Genomic DNA, 15146 nt, shown 5'->3' with positions numbered 1-15146 from the left:
CCGACCCTACGACTTCACACAGAAGATAGTTTAAGGACAGGGAAACCTATGTTTATAGCAATTGTAAACTTAGAGAAAACTTTTGACAATGTTGATTGGAATACTGTCTTTCAAATTCTAAAGGTGGCAGGGGTAAAATACAGGGAGCGAAAGGCTATTTACAATTTGTACAGAAACCAGATGGCATTTATACGAGCAAGAGTCGAGGGGCACGAAAGGGAAGCAGTGGTTGAGAAGGGACGACACAGGGTTGTAGCCTATCCCCGATTTTATACAATCTGTACATTGAGCAAGCAATAATGGAAACAAACGAATAATTTGGAGTAGGAATTAAAGTCCAGGAAGAAGAAATAAAAATTTTTATGTTTGCCGATAAGATGGTAATTCTGTCAGAGACAGCAAGGAACTTGGAAGAGCAGTTGAACGGAAGGGACAGTGTCTTGAAAGGAGGATATAAGATGAACATCAGCAAAATCAAAACGAGGATAATGACATGTAGTCAAATTAAATCAGGTGATGCTGAGGAAATTAGATTACGAAATGAGACATTTAAAGCAGTAGGTAAGTTTTGCTATTTGGGAAGCAAAGTAACTGATGATGGTCGAAGTAGGGAGGACATAAAATGTAGACTGGCAATGGCAAGAAAAGCGTTTCTGAAGAAGAGAAATTTGTTAACATCGAATACAGATTTAAGTGTCAGGAAGTCCTTTCTGAAAGTATTCGTATGGAGTGTAGCCATGTATGGAAGTGCAACATGGACGATAAACAGTTTAGACAAGGAGAGAATAGAAACTTTTGAAATGTGGTGTTAACGAAGAATGGTGTTAACGATGGGTAGATCACATAACAAATGAGGAAGTACTGAATATAATCGGGGACAAGAGAAATTTATGGTACAACCTGATTAGAAGAAGGGATCTGTTGGTAGAACACATTTGAGGTATCAAGGGATCATCAGTTTAGTATTGGAGGGAAGCGTGGCGGGGGGAGGGGGGGGGGGTAAAACTCGGAGAGGGAGGACAAGAGACGAATACAGTAAACAGATTCAGAAGGATGTAGGTTGCAGTAGTTACTCGGAGATGAACCGGCTTGCACAGGATAAAGTAGCATGGAGAGCTGCATCAAACCAGTCTTTGGACTGAAGGCCACAACAACAACTCCGACCTTAATTAATTTTATTTAAATGTCAGTACGAACCTCTAGCATAAGTCGACTGACATAATGGGCCCTATACCGAGATATCGTGAATATGATATCTAGAGCACGTCTGTAGCTAAAGGCTAATTTAAAACAAACTACTTTTTCAGTGGCAATTTAATTGACTTAGTCTTCCATTGTATAGATGGACTGTGTCGTTCTGCTCTTTCTTATTGAATCTAAATACAGCTAAAGACAATGCCTACTTTCCTTTTTTCTGTTTTTCTTAACGCTAGCGCAGTTATTAAGACGTATCGTAAGATCTGAAATTTAAAATTTATTCATTGTGACAATATTTAATAAATGAGAATGAAAAAGGAAATTTCACACACACACACACACACACACACACACACACACTAAATCGATATCCACACTCGGCCCATAATCCCTCTGACTATGACTTACTCTTAGTCGTTGTGGAAGGAAACCACTCGGATTAGAATTAAGTAATTTACAGAACGGTCAAGTACGTCCACTGAACCTAATAATTATGTTTAAGTGTATGGCAGTTTTAAACTGTTCCAAAGGAAGTCGCAAGAGAAAAAGGAACGATGTCCTCAGTGAATGTTTTATGAAACACAATAATTTTAGGAAACTCTACATTGGTGGAAAATAATTTTTTTAAAGTTTGTTCCACACTCTTGATATACCCCAGGCACAAGTAATGCAAGAACATACGGATCCGATAAACCTGTAAAGTGCTGAACATTTAATTATTCCCATTCTAATCCGGCCGTACCGATTTAGCTTGTCTCTAGTATTTCTAAAACATTATCGGAAGCTAATTTAACCCTGTCTAATTTTATTGTTCTATCTCAAAAATTATAAAATTCTAGTAAGTAGAGTTTGTCTTTACCATTTCGTGATCAAGACTCCGGTATCCTATCCTCCCTTCCTACAGTTAACCACTCATCCAAAGCAAGACTTCGTATGTGCCCAACCCATTACTATCAACGCTAATCCTTGGAATTCCTAGCAAGTACGTATTCCCAGCTAACATGTCCGTGGCTAATATTTGGAGCTGGCCAGCGCGTACCATACTCGACACCGGGGTCATCCAGGAGCAGCCGAGGGTCGCACCATCTACTGCAACAGCTCCACACAACGCCAACGACAGAACTCCGCATCATCATCATATGGTTTAAGTACCTTGCATTAAACACCACAATTGTAGTCCTATTTTATGTGGACATATTTGTGATTGTAAAGATTTTGTATTTTTTTTTTTAATATACACCGATCATGCAAAAGCTTGCCACGCTAATGACCGCGCCTAGGTCCACGCAGATGTTGTGTGACGCGTAGCTAAAGGGATATGACTGATATTGAATATAGAGGCGAATAAGTCAACCATCTCAGAGTACAGAGAATAGATAAACTGCGACTATAAGGGACTTGAGAAACGGTATTTTGTGATCGTTCAACAGATGGAGATGGGTGTCACGGAAACGATGCACACCAGCCGTTGACGGACAACCCATTTTAACATCCAGGCTTGCCTGCTCTCCAATTCTGTAAAGAGCAGGTGGTAATCCGAGAGGCAAGTACAGTAGAGTCCAGTGGTGGGGCAAATGAAGTGGAGGAGATAATCTTAACTGAGTTTAATGGGAGTTAGAGCACCGTCCCAAATAACGGTAGCGAAATAGAGAGTAGACATCAGCTTTCCCTGAAATTTTGTGAATATCTGTTGTTCATTGTTGGTTATCGAAACATACGCGTCTCTGCTGTCATTTTTCCTGCTTACGAAGTATTAATTGCATATGTATGGAACTGATGATATGTCGGTGTAAAAACTTTATTACTGACGATCCGTCTTCTTACAACATCATTTTTGTTGTTTTCTACCTAATTGCAGCGTAGATATGACATCTTCTATGTGTGCCTCTACATTCTTGTATTTCATGCTGTAATCAAATGAATACTTCATTCTTGCACAAGCGTATGACCATGTGTGGCAACATTTCCGTGATAAAAATTATCTTAGTATTTTGTTTATATTCGTGACTGCTTCTTTCAAACGGTCATATAGCTTCATATTACAGATACTGACTAAATTTATTACCTGCTTACATTTTCTCATATAGCTTCCACACAAAAAAGTAATATACTATTTGGAGGTTGTAGTTCTTTTAATTTCCGTGGTTGTAAAGAAAAATTGATTAAACTTTTATCGAAAGCCCGTCTTATTCAAGCCCCCATACATGTTTCAGCGCATTATCTGTTACCTTCAGTAATTTGGCAATTTATTTTTCAAGATTACACAAAATTTTCGTGCGACAGGAGATTCAGTTTTGCAGACTGTCACAGTTCGTGCTCTTTTCTGTTTGTTTACACAAGTAATTGTCGTATTGGAAAAGATAGTCCGTTGACTGCGGTGGCTGTTCATCAGAACACTTGCGCGGTAATGTGTCTTAATGCGAGATCACACAGGCAGAAGAATGTTAATAACCAAGCCACTGACGGTAACCACGCAATGTGCTGAAACACCTGGAGGAAAACTAAATCAATAGTGTATTGCTTTAGGCGTAATTTCGACACATTTCTCCAATAAATACCCTCTACTCCTTTTAAAACATAATGTTCTCAAAAATAAATTTTAATGTAAGGGGGTCAAGAGGGGGTTCACGTAAAACTTATCATTTTCGTATGAAATAACTTTATAATGTCTCACTCGTATCCCATTTCAGTCACAAGCAGACCTTTCAACGTTATGTGCACTGATTCAACACTGTGTGCTCTGATTCAACATTGTGTGTTCTGATTAGCGTTCCCCTCGAGTGTTTGTCATCCCACACACCAGGTAGCACTCTTTCGAACTATATATCCATATATTTTTCCACTATGATAATTATAAGCTCAGCTGTTCCCAGTCTTAAATAATTTTTGACGAAAGGACACCACAAAATTTTCCGGTCTCATTTATTTCGTATCTGATACCTTTTGCCTAATTTTTGTACCTTTCCATTTAACAACAACATAAAATTTGTTACAATTTTTAATCATTGCAACTCAGGAAACAATAATATAACATTTGGGTCAGATATATGTTGTGCCTTATAACTGTATGTGTCAGTTATTATATTGCAGTTAGTTACTAACTCCAATTTATAAACTTATTGCCGGCCGGTGTGGCCGTGCGGTTCTACGCGCTTCAGTCTGGAATCGCATGAGCACTACGGTCGCAGGTTCGAATCCTGCCTCGGGGAATGGATGTTAAGTAGTTCTAAGTTCTAAGGGACCGATGACCACAGGTGTTAAGTTCCATAGTGCTCATAGCCATTTGAACCATAAACTTACTTCGTAGAATTCCTCATGATCTTGATCACGTATGACCAGCAAAAACTGTGTGTGTGTGTGTAAGAGGGGGTGCGAGAGAGAGAGAGAGAGAGAGAGAGAGAGAGAGAGAGAGAGAGAGAGAGAGAGAGAGAGACAGACAGACAGGGACAGAGAGGGAACTAACTATGAAACTCATGTCCGAAAGGAATAGTCTCTGAGAACTTACAGTTGCTGCCAATGACGGTGAAAAGTATTTAATACTGCACAACCTTCTCGCCTTCTCGGAAGATAGTTAACATAATTCGATTTACTGTTTTACGGTGTCGTTTTTCCGAAGCGAGGAGCTAATTACTCACGATTCCTGCACCTGTAACGACCGTTCCTTAAAATTAACAAGAATCTGCGCAGCCATAAAGTCGTTCTAGTAACGTTCAGTAGTTCCGAAGGTCGGAGGCTGACGGCAACATTCGACCGTTAAAGAAGAAAATGAATCTGTATGGAAGCGGCAGTGGGAGAAGTTTGCCTAACAAGGCGCCGCCGGTAAGTCAGACAAGCATCAAACGCCGGCCGTCCGTAATTGCCAGCCCCGAGACGCAAACGCGGGGGAAAAAAATTCACCTCCAAATCAAATCTCCTCTGTCCCCAAAAAGACTTCAGATGTGGTTAAGTGTTAAAACTCGGAATGCAACAAATTGCTGAGGGCTACTCCATAAGTATGTGGGAAGCGCTGAGTTGGAGCGGGGTGGTGCGAGGATTAAAGGGCAAAAAATACACCCCCTAGCTGGATCGTAAAATACAGCCATTCCCCGGGATGGCGGCGGGGGCGTAACATTTGTATTATCGCGCGGCAGGCGCGGCGAGCTCAGGAATGTAGCGACAGCTGCAACCTGCAACCTGCTCTGCCATGCGGCTCGCCTCTACACTTCCGATAACAATGTATTCCCCTGTCTATCATATCATTTTGTCACGCCTGGAACGACACAAAGTGTTCAGGTATACAAACAATGCCGAGAGTGGTGATGCAGAGGTAAGCAACACGGCTTCGAATAAGCGGGGACATAGACGCGGTCCCTTAAGTGTGAATTTCATTTTCCTTAGGTTCTCTTAGTTACTTCTTCCTAAAGTCGGCGAGATTCTGCTATCCAGGCTGCGATCGACTCCTTCCCTCGTCCTTCTTCACCCGAATAAGCTACCACAATCTCGACGAGATGTTTGATATCATCTTGTTAACTCCGCTAGTAAAAGGCACACCTGATTTCTGTAATGTGGATTTTTACTTCTTTAGCTGAACTTATTTCTAATAAGATAGAAGACTGTGCAGTGCTAAACACTGGACACACGTTCTGGAGGATAACTGTTCAAATTCCCGTCAGATTAACCAGAGCTACGTTGTCCATGATTTCTCTACTCAATTAACGTCTTCACTCCTGAAATAAAAATAGCAGCAAATTTTTCTTTTGATATTTTCCAGCAAACTAATGAACAAGCATGATACAAATGCAAATGAAATATTTTCTTGATGATTCACTAAGGCATAAATGGACGTCCACGTGGATATGTAGATCTCAAGTCACACTTATCATGCAAACGTACTAGTCTTTGCTTTCCATTTTCTTTCACCTTTCTCCAATAAAACTATTTTTCACTATTGTATATATTTGTTTAAAACAGCAAACTATGTCTGCTAATGTACACAGAAAATAGGATTCTTAAAGTTAATATTTTAGAAATATACGAATCCCATTATACATTTTTGTTGATGATCCAAAACAACGTCATAAATGCAAGAAAATAATAATGATACAGTAATTTCTGGTAAGTAATAATTTGCTACTGCCAGTAAATAAATCTTGACGGTACGTTTTACGATAAGCTTCGAAACAATAATTTTGACAATACATAAATACATTCTACATTTGACACACAAGTCTCTTACCTTGGAACTGCAGCTAGGTTTGCTGCCTTTGGAGCCTCGACAAATTTTGATAGCTGACCAAGATTGTAAAAACTTACCTCTGAAATATGTTGCAACACAGCTCTTCTTAGCCTTTTTTCTCATATTTTCCATATCATCCACATCTTCACCCTCAGATGAATTCACTGTCCAAGGACTCCTCCTAGCAACTGTCACGACACTTAAACTTTCTTATTCTTTACCAGTTATTTTCATCAAGCTCGACAGGACACTAGAATGAAAACGAGAACTCTTCATCTTCCCAAGCAGATAATTCCGCATTGCTACCATTAAGACGAGTTTCCAATTACTCACCAGTTAATATTTCATGCATTGCTGTAGAGTGTAGAAATAACGGTTATGTCAATATTCCACTTTCGAGGACCAAATTGAAACTAGCAGAGATGCATCACGACCTGAGGTCCACTTCCGAGGAGCTTCAGAAAATTGGTTGTTTCATACTAACGAATAAAATTTATACGAATCCGAACTAGTTCTCAATATCTAGAATAGTTAGCGAACGTTAGTTATAAAACACAGGTGGAGGTCTTCATTTACGCATAATAATTATTTATACACCTTTTCGATTTTTAGCAGTAACCATTTTCTGCCTACCACCAGCTGTAAACTAACACACTAATTGTTCCTTTCAAAAAGATACCGTACCCTAGTTTCAAAACTAAGAACTAGAATGCCTGTACTCGCTGGCCATCGGTCTTCTAGCGGAAAAATACACTTATTTATGGAGAAAAAATGAACGAAAGTCCACAAGTATGGAGCGAAGGAACGAAGAGGTTCAGGCGAATGTCGGGACATTATCACCAGATATCGATATCAGCACTAGGTTCCCCGCAGCAGCCGTTGTTGACTAAAGTTAGGAAAAAAAAACAAAAATAAAACACATTAGCGTGCCTGATACGGTGTAGGAAACACGCTGGCATTCAAAACACCTTCCAGGCGTCTAAGAATTGATAAAAATTGAACTTCTATGGTTTTCAAGGGGAAGCTCATACCATTCATTCTGCAAAATAGTGGCTAGTTTCAAGAAACGATGATGGAGGTGAACAGCGACCATGCATCCTTCTCTCCAAAGTAGACCACAAACTGCGGTGGCCAGGTTGGATGCGATAATTCATCCTCGCGCTCATAAAATCAGCACTGGACGATTCTAGCGGAATGAACAGCGTCCTTGACGTCTTAGAACACAGCGTCACCATTGGAAAACATATAGTACACCGTGGGATGGACTTGATCAGCCAAAACGGTCGCATAATCCTTGGCAGTAACGCGATCTTACAAAGTAACCATGGGGCTCATGAAATACCACGAGCCGGCCGCGGTGACCGAGCGGTTCTAGGCGCTTCAGTCTGCAACCGCGTGACTGCTACGGTCGCAGGTTCGAATCCTGCCTCGGGCATGGCTGTGTGTGATGTCCTTAGGTTAGTTAGGTTCGAGTAGTTCTAAGTCTAGGGGACTGATGACCTCAGATGTTAAGTCCTATAGTGCTCAACTTCGTAGTAGCTGAGGAGAGCTCCGCCTACCATCCTCCAAGGAAGCCATGGGTCTGAAGATGGTTATATAAATATAACCGAAACCGATCACCTATGTTATTGAGACATAAGTGTTGTGATAAAGACTGAACTTAAATTAAAATATAATACTCTATTGATCACTGTTTCCAAAAATGTTTACCAAAATTAAACATTGATTGTGTCTGTCATTATGACACTGTCGTATGTTGATGATTTGTGAATATCTTTATGAAGAGTAGGAAATTCGCCGTAAAGCCGCAGTGAGGTGACGTTGTTAGTTGACTGACAGAACAATTTGCCAGAGAAATTTACTCAAAGAGCTATTGAAAGAATAATGGAGAACAATGCGGAATCAAAATTAGAAAAATGGTAAAGCAAGTATGCTCCTTCTTCCCTTATATGCTTAACTTTTCGTTGGTGAGGCTAGGAGGATCTTCAAAGGTAAAATATTTGGAGTTAAAATAAAAGAAATTCCCTTTCACTGCACAAGATTTGCAGATGATATTGCCTTAACAGCTGAAATTGAATAATTTATGCACAATATATTTTCTAAATTTTCAGACGTTATGAAAAGTTTGAGCTGAAAATCGAAAATCATAAAACCAAAATACAAATACAAATTAAAATGGGGACATCTGACATACACACTGAAAGAAACAAAATAAAAAATTGATAAATTTTGTTATTTAGACATCGACATTACAGAAGACAACATATGCAGCATAGGAATCAGAAAGAGAGTTACAACAGCTAAAGATGATTTAATTAACGAAGAAAGTTACTAGTGAACACGTAGTTTGTTATAGAAAGGAAAAAAACAGAAAGCGTTCATTTGGAGTGTACTCCTATACGCCGGTGAAAGCTAGACACAGTTGAAGATGGACAGAAAGCTCTTAGAAGTGATGGAAGTGTGGCTAACAAGAAAGAGCTGGACAGCTGCCAAAATCCCCGAAGATGTTCTGAAAGCAGTGAAACCTAATAAGAACTATCCAAAAAAGAAAAACAGAACGTTCTCACATTTATTGAGATAAAATTAGTTTTAACAGACGTATAGGAAGGAGACATTTTCGAAAAGATAGCGATGGAGAAGCCAAGAAAGAACACAGTTGAAGATATATTAAAGTAACGAAGTACCAATGCAACCAAGAAATGAAGAGAACAGCACAAAATAGGGGAGAATGCTTGTTAAGGCACAGCCTTGTGAAGAAGAGGCCGAATAAGTATATGGTGATGACGAAAAGATGTATTGTTTGTCATTCGAGAGGCATGATTTTGAGATGTTTAACTGAAGCTGAAATATCAGTTTCCTTTTCTATCGATAAGGATCTACTTTACTCTACTGTGTGATTATATCTACCGGGGAATGTGTGAGAACATTTTCGCACCCTCTCGCTTGGCTGCACACATTTGTAACAGACAGCGAGGAAAGATGAGCCTTGGAACTCAAAAGCTGCTGATTCCAACTGCACGCGACTGTACTTCGGAGATAACCCGTCTCAAGACTCAATTGGAAGTACAATTGGCCTTTACCTTTCAAGAGATACGGAAATTCACTTATCCGTCGACTTTATTGACAATTTCTTCTACAAGTGCTACAAAGGCTCCTTAAGAGCGCCTTAAACTTGACGCGGGCGATCCTTGTCGCTTTACCGGGAAGGGCATTCCTGTTTGTCGTCCGGCCCGGCGACTGTCCCGTACATATGGTCTGCTCGCTGTTAGTGTGGAATATCCCCTCAGCGTAAACATTTAAACGAGCTGTGCGCACACATTTTGTCGTGTCGACGTCGGGATCTGTGAGCGTCTCGCACTTACCATAGCAAGCCACTTCTCTCACACAACACGGCTCTCAGGTGTCCGCCTGCTATTCACCAAACTGGGAATGTGAGTCGATAAAAGTTATGTTCTTTCGACAAAGGACGCCGGAGAGGAATCGTATAAAACAAAATCGATTTAAATCTATACCTGTTACCTGAGATCGAGGCACCGAGCTCACACGTTTACGAATGTGTGGAAGTGTTGAAGCGAGCACGGACGGGCGGACTGTGGCCCCGAAAAGTGTTTTTCGAGCGACCGAGAGATATAGCAGCGGCCCGCTGGCCGCCATATATAGATCATCTGACCTGTCTGTAGAGCAGATACCAATCTCTGGTGTGGTAGTTTTCAGGAAGCGCGCACCCTCTTCCCCAGATAAGAAATACACGTTATTGAAACGTGTCATAAATAACGATTATTATCTGGCGTCACCCACGGACGCCGCTTCAAGTTTACTTCAGAAAAAGGGAGGGAAAACTCCCGGACGTGCCCTTGCTGGAACAAAGAGAGGACTAAACAAATTCTCAGGAAGAGCACTTTTGTGCGATAAAGCACACAATCTCCAGCCCATATACCAGTGATAACAGCACAGATAGCGTTTCAGACTGGTCCGCAGATCCCTGTATTAAAAACCATTAATAACTTAATGTATAAATTATTTTTGCCTAAACAGAATAAATTACTTTCGGAAATCGATAACAAGACTTCTGTCTGTTTTCATTTTCTGTTTTATTAGTATCTAATTGGTATTTTCTTAACGTAACGGCAGCATTATTTTTGTGTTTTCCTTGAAAATCCATATTCCTCAAATCGCAAAATATTTTTTTTCTTATGTTCATTCCAATATTTTTCTATGTCAATGTGACTCCTTTATTGATCATTAAATCAAATCGAGAAGTAACCTGAGCTCTTGACGCGTTTTTTATAGTACTAATTTGCACGTGTAAAGCTTGCGTTATTGTTTGTGAAAACTGTTCCACTACGTTTCGTTTATTTAATGGTGGCACTTATATCGTAAGAATACACCAGTAAACGAGTACTACCCACTATTGATGATATTTATGAAAAAAATGGAATACTGCAAGTTCTTACAGTCTGCCTAAAAATTCCATTTTGTATGTTATATCGTTGATGTCATAAAGTAAGAATTATGTAACTAGACACGTGAAATCAGCCAGGGTAACAAAGCCAATAAAGTATACTGTATTTCGACGAAGGTAGAGTTTCTTCAAATTAAATTTATTTCTCAAATATGAATACAGGAAAGAGCTATAGAACTTTTTGCAATGACTTTGCTATTAATCTTTGTTGTAGGCGTGGTATCTAGCAAAATTATGGGTAACGTTTGGCTGGTAATTACGTTATTTAGGAATGTATTAGTATGTGTGATAAAATGACTGCATTGTTGTCAATATGATGTTATGACGTTAAAAGGATATTGCAGGCTGAGTTTCATCGTGGAGTTGTTTCAGGGAACCAGTTGACGTCCTTGCTTTTAAACTCATATAATTTTCTTCATTAAGCGTCTTTTGGTTTTAAATCTCAAGAATCGCATTTGAAAGAAATTTAATAAAAAAAACTTCAGAACTCGGTAACTACAAGATTTTGTACAGTATTAAATCATAATTCGTGGTCACGAGGGGCGCAGTTTAAATACTGGTCGAATACTCGCGATTCGCATTGCTCAAGGTTTCAAGGTTTTTCTTGGAATTGTTTTGTGAACACCATAGTAGTTTTCACTAAGTACTACAGACAGTTAATTCTAGTACACTAAAGGACGGGGAATTTTACAATGCTGTTAAACCATCGTAAAGCTTACTACTCCACTTTTATTCAAAGAAAGTCATAATTTATAGGTTATGCATTAGTTAGTTACAATTATTATATCTCCAATGGTATGTTACATACCGAATTAATTACAAAATGTCCTGTTTTATAACTTACTGAAATCGTAAATCTTACGAGGATTTAGTAATCTAAGGTTAATTTCCAGATCATTGTGTGGCGAGAACAAACGTTCCTTCGGTGGTAAACCCAGCTGCACGCTGAATGCTAATCGTCAGTAAAGAATAGGGAACCGCAAAGCTGGAAGTGCAGGAAATTGTATCCAGCAAAATGCAGCCTGAGAGCTGCAGTGTTATATCTTGAAATATATTGTTTCCTTTTCTTTTTTTTTATTCAAGGGAAAAGATGAAGGATCATTCATTTGAGAACTTTTCTGATTCCCGATTGATATGATGTATGATCCTCCTTAGAAGATGTTTCCAACTACTTATTAAAGTAAACTTCCGATCCAATCGTTTGCGGTCACTGCGTAATAACATTTCCTTTACTTCACTTAGAATCTGTCACGGATATGAGAGTATGCCCTGATGCCCATGGAGTGATCTGGTCCGTATTTATACATCTCGGTGACACGGCGATACGATCTGACGGCTACCGGGAAGACAGATGACCAAAAAACGAAGGAGCGTCCGGAGCTAGCCACATAATAGCAACGGAGCGTACAGTTAGAGGGGGACCAATGTAGCGAGCAGCCGTTTCTCTTGCTGTCAATCCCGGTGTGAGCCCTCGAGGAATCCAGTGCTTCCGGCTGGCGTGCTGCTTATGCCTCGCAAAAAACGACAGCCGCAGGCTTCGCTCATCTAACAGCCTGCACCAGTGCGTTTACTTCGCTCTCTCTCATAGCTTCTCCTGTACGCAACGTAAGTGCTGTCAACCGTGATGAAGTCTCAACTATATTTTCTCTGTCCCATCTCTGGAGGGGACTGTAGATCGGATATTTTGTTGGCCATGTGGATGGAAAAATTATAGCTTGTCGTATGCACAGGTATATATAGGGGAGAGTGTTGTACCGTAAAACACTTCTCAGGCGGCCTCTAGACAGCCTTGTAATAGAAGTGCGACATATTTTCTTATTCCATTGTTAAATGATTGGGTAAACTATTTGTGTGATGCCCTCTTTTTCTGAACTTACAAAAACTATTCTAGAAAACTAAGGTTTTTCAAAACGTGAAAAAATTCTGCAATGTAGAACATGGTTATGTTCCTAGGAACAAATATTCTATTGAAATTTAAAAGCGCTGCAGCACCGAACAGCCAACCTGTTTATCGTTACTGAGACACTTGCTCTCAGATGCTGGGCCACAGCGAACTGCCCTTTGTGAAAGTCGTTTTCTCTATTTGCGGCCTACATCGTCGCTAGAATGACTTTCCTTCGTTTCTGCTCCGTATAATAGAAGATGTCTGGTTCAGGAAGGGATGAGGTTGCTGGGCCACAGCGAACTGCCCTTTGTGAAAGTCGTTTTCTCTATTTGCGGCCTACATCGTCGCTAGAATGACTTTCCTTCGTTTCTGCACCGTATAATAGAAGATGTCTGGTTCAGGAAGGGATGAGGTTGCGAAAGCAGTCAGGCTTCCTAATTGGGAGACTTTTGTAATTGGAATTATATTCTGAGCATAATTACCGAGTGTTCTTCTGAAGCAAACATAGAGCATACGAACGGTAGACAATGATCTGGCCATGTGTGAAGGTTTATTTCGTACACACTCACTTGGGTAGGCCGGTAAGAAGTACTACGATAATCGGCAAAAGAGGTTTCGCTGATATATTTTTCGTGCCGGGCAGAAAGCCTTAGGAACTAACCGAATGATTCGTGAACGATGACTTGTTCTATTCCACAGTCATGATTTGTCTGACCAAAGTAGATAAAAGAGTAGCAGGCCCCGTGTGTAGCCAGGTGTGTGTGGCGTCAGTCACTTGTGGGACTGAGCCTCTTAATAAACCCAGTCGTTGAAACCTCCTATGAAAATAAGGATCTACAGACTGGAATACGGCACAGTCTGTATGACCATTATCAACACGAGTGGTGCATATGCGATTGCTTTCAAATTTTAATCAGTACATTTCTACAGAACTGGATGTAATGTGGTAAATCAACAGCGGATAACTAAGATTGGATTATTTTAACTATATTCTTCACCCATGTGATACTTGTGCATACAATCCACAATCAAAGCTACCAGCCATCTCCTCTGATATGTCTAGCCTGGCAGCATCTGTCCAGTAACTGCAACCGGAAGGCTACATGGAGAGGGTTTGAGTTCTTGATGTCGGCAAGAGAATAGAGAGAGCAGGGCCCTGTGCCGGTACATAGCATATTCCGCTAGAATATCAATAGATGCGCAGCGTAAATAAAGTCTCCATCCGACATTGGGATCCCCATTAAAAGGACATTATGTCCTCACTTCATGACAGTGCAGAAAGGCTGCAAATGTAACCCAGCGCATTGATGCACACTGTTTATCACTAACTGTGCACCGTCATCTTTTTTGTTATGAACTAATCTTGATGCAGTTAAAGCTGCTATTTTTTGTCACAAGTTGATATTTTACATCGCTGATGGTACCTAGTATACCGTGGTACGTCATCAATGCTGTCTACGCTGCGATCTCATTACGGACATCTTTGAAGATGGTTTAATCGAAACCGGTCACCAGGAATTAAAAATGCGACATCGGTTGTATCAATAATGGTTTTTGATAATCAGTCGCTGCGCTTCCATGAGCTCTGTGTCTAAATTTATCATTTTGTCTTGCTGTATTAAAATTCTCTTCCCCATAAAGGTTCTAACTGTCCATCTTCAAGTCGAGAACAACTGTGATATCGTACGATACCTCTTTCATCCACGAACGTGGGTGGTTACTGCCCAATAAAGGTCTGGCACTATATCTCAAGACCATACCAATAGGGAGTGCAGCTTTGACAAACAACGGAAAGTCTACTTCTGATGCAAGCTCAGGTATCGTTTGTACATCTGCCCTAGTCGACATAGCAAGCATGATGAAATGAGCACCCTGGATCAAGGCATAACATCCCATCAGCGGTGTCATCATACACGGAGAACAAGCTCACGATGGGAAAGAATAGGGAAAGAATTCAGCACTGTCCTTTACAAAGATATTATATTGGCATGTGCCTTATGCAGTTTAGAGAAGCAATGGACACCTAAAGTTGGATGGTTGAACATCCGTCGTGCAGCATGCGAGTCCAGTAATTTCTCGTTACTTTAACTGCATCCGCCGCCATAGCTGAGCGGCCAGCGCGGTGGAATGACATACGAGGGACCCGGGTTTGATTCCTGGCTGGAGGGGATATTTTTTCCGTTCTGAGACTGCATGTTGTGTTGTCTTCATCATCATTTCATCCTCATCAACAAGTAAATCGCCAAAGAGGCGTCAACTCGAAAGACCTGCACCAGGCTCCTGGGCTCTACGCAGGTGGGGCTCCTGGCCTAGCCTCACACATTATCATTATCGTTATTATCATTACTCTACTGACACTGCAGACCGACTTAACTGTCAGCGTGTTC

At 40.5% G+C, this 15146-nt stretch overlaps 1 protein-coding gene across 1 annotated transcript in view; it reads left to right on the top strand.

Annotated features, from left to right (window-relative positions):
* The window catches only part of LOC126298986 (protein let-756), a 735285-nt gene that overhangs the window by 659106 nt on the left and 61033 nt on the right, over window positions 1-15146 (top strand). The window lies entirely within an intron of this gene.

Source organism: Schistocerca gregaria, chromosome X, assembly GCF_023897955.1.
Source record: "Schistocerca gregaria isolate iqSchGreg1 chromosome X, iqSchGreg1.2, whole genome shotgun sequence".
NCBI lineage: Eukaryota > Metazoa > Arthropoda > Insecta > Orthoptera > Acrididae > Schistocerca > Schistocerca gregaria.
The sequence above is the reverse complement of the archived record's forward strand: the minus strand, read 5'-3'. Positions and strand labels throughout refer to the sequence as shown.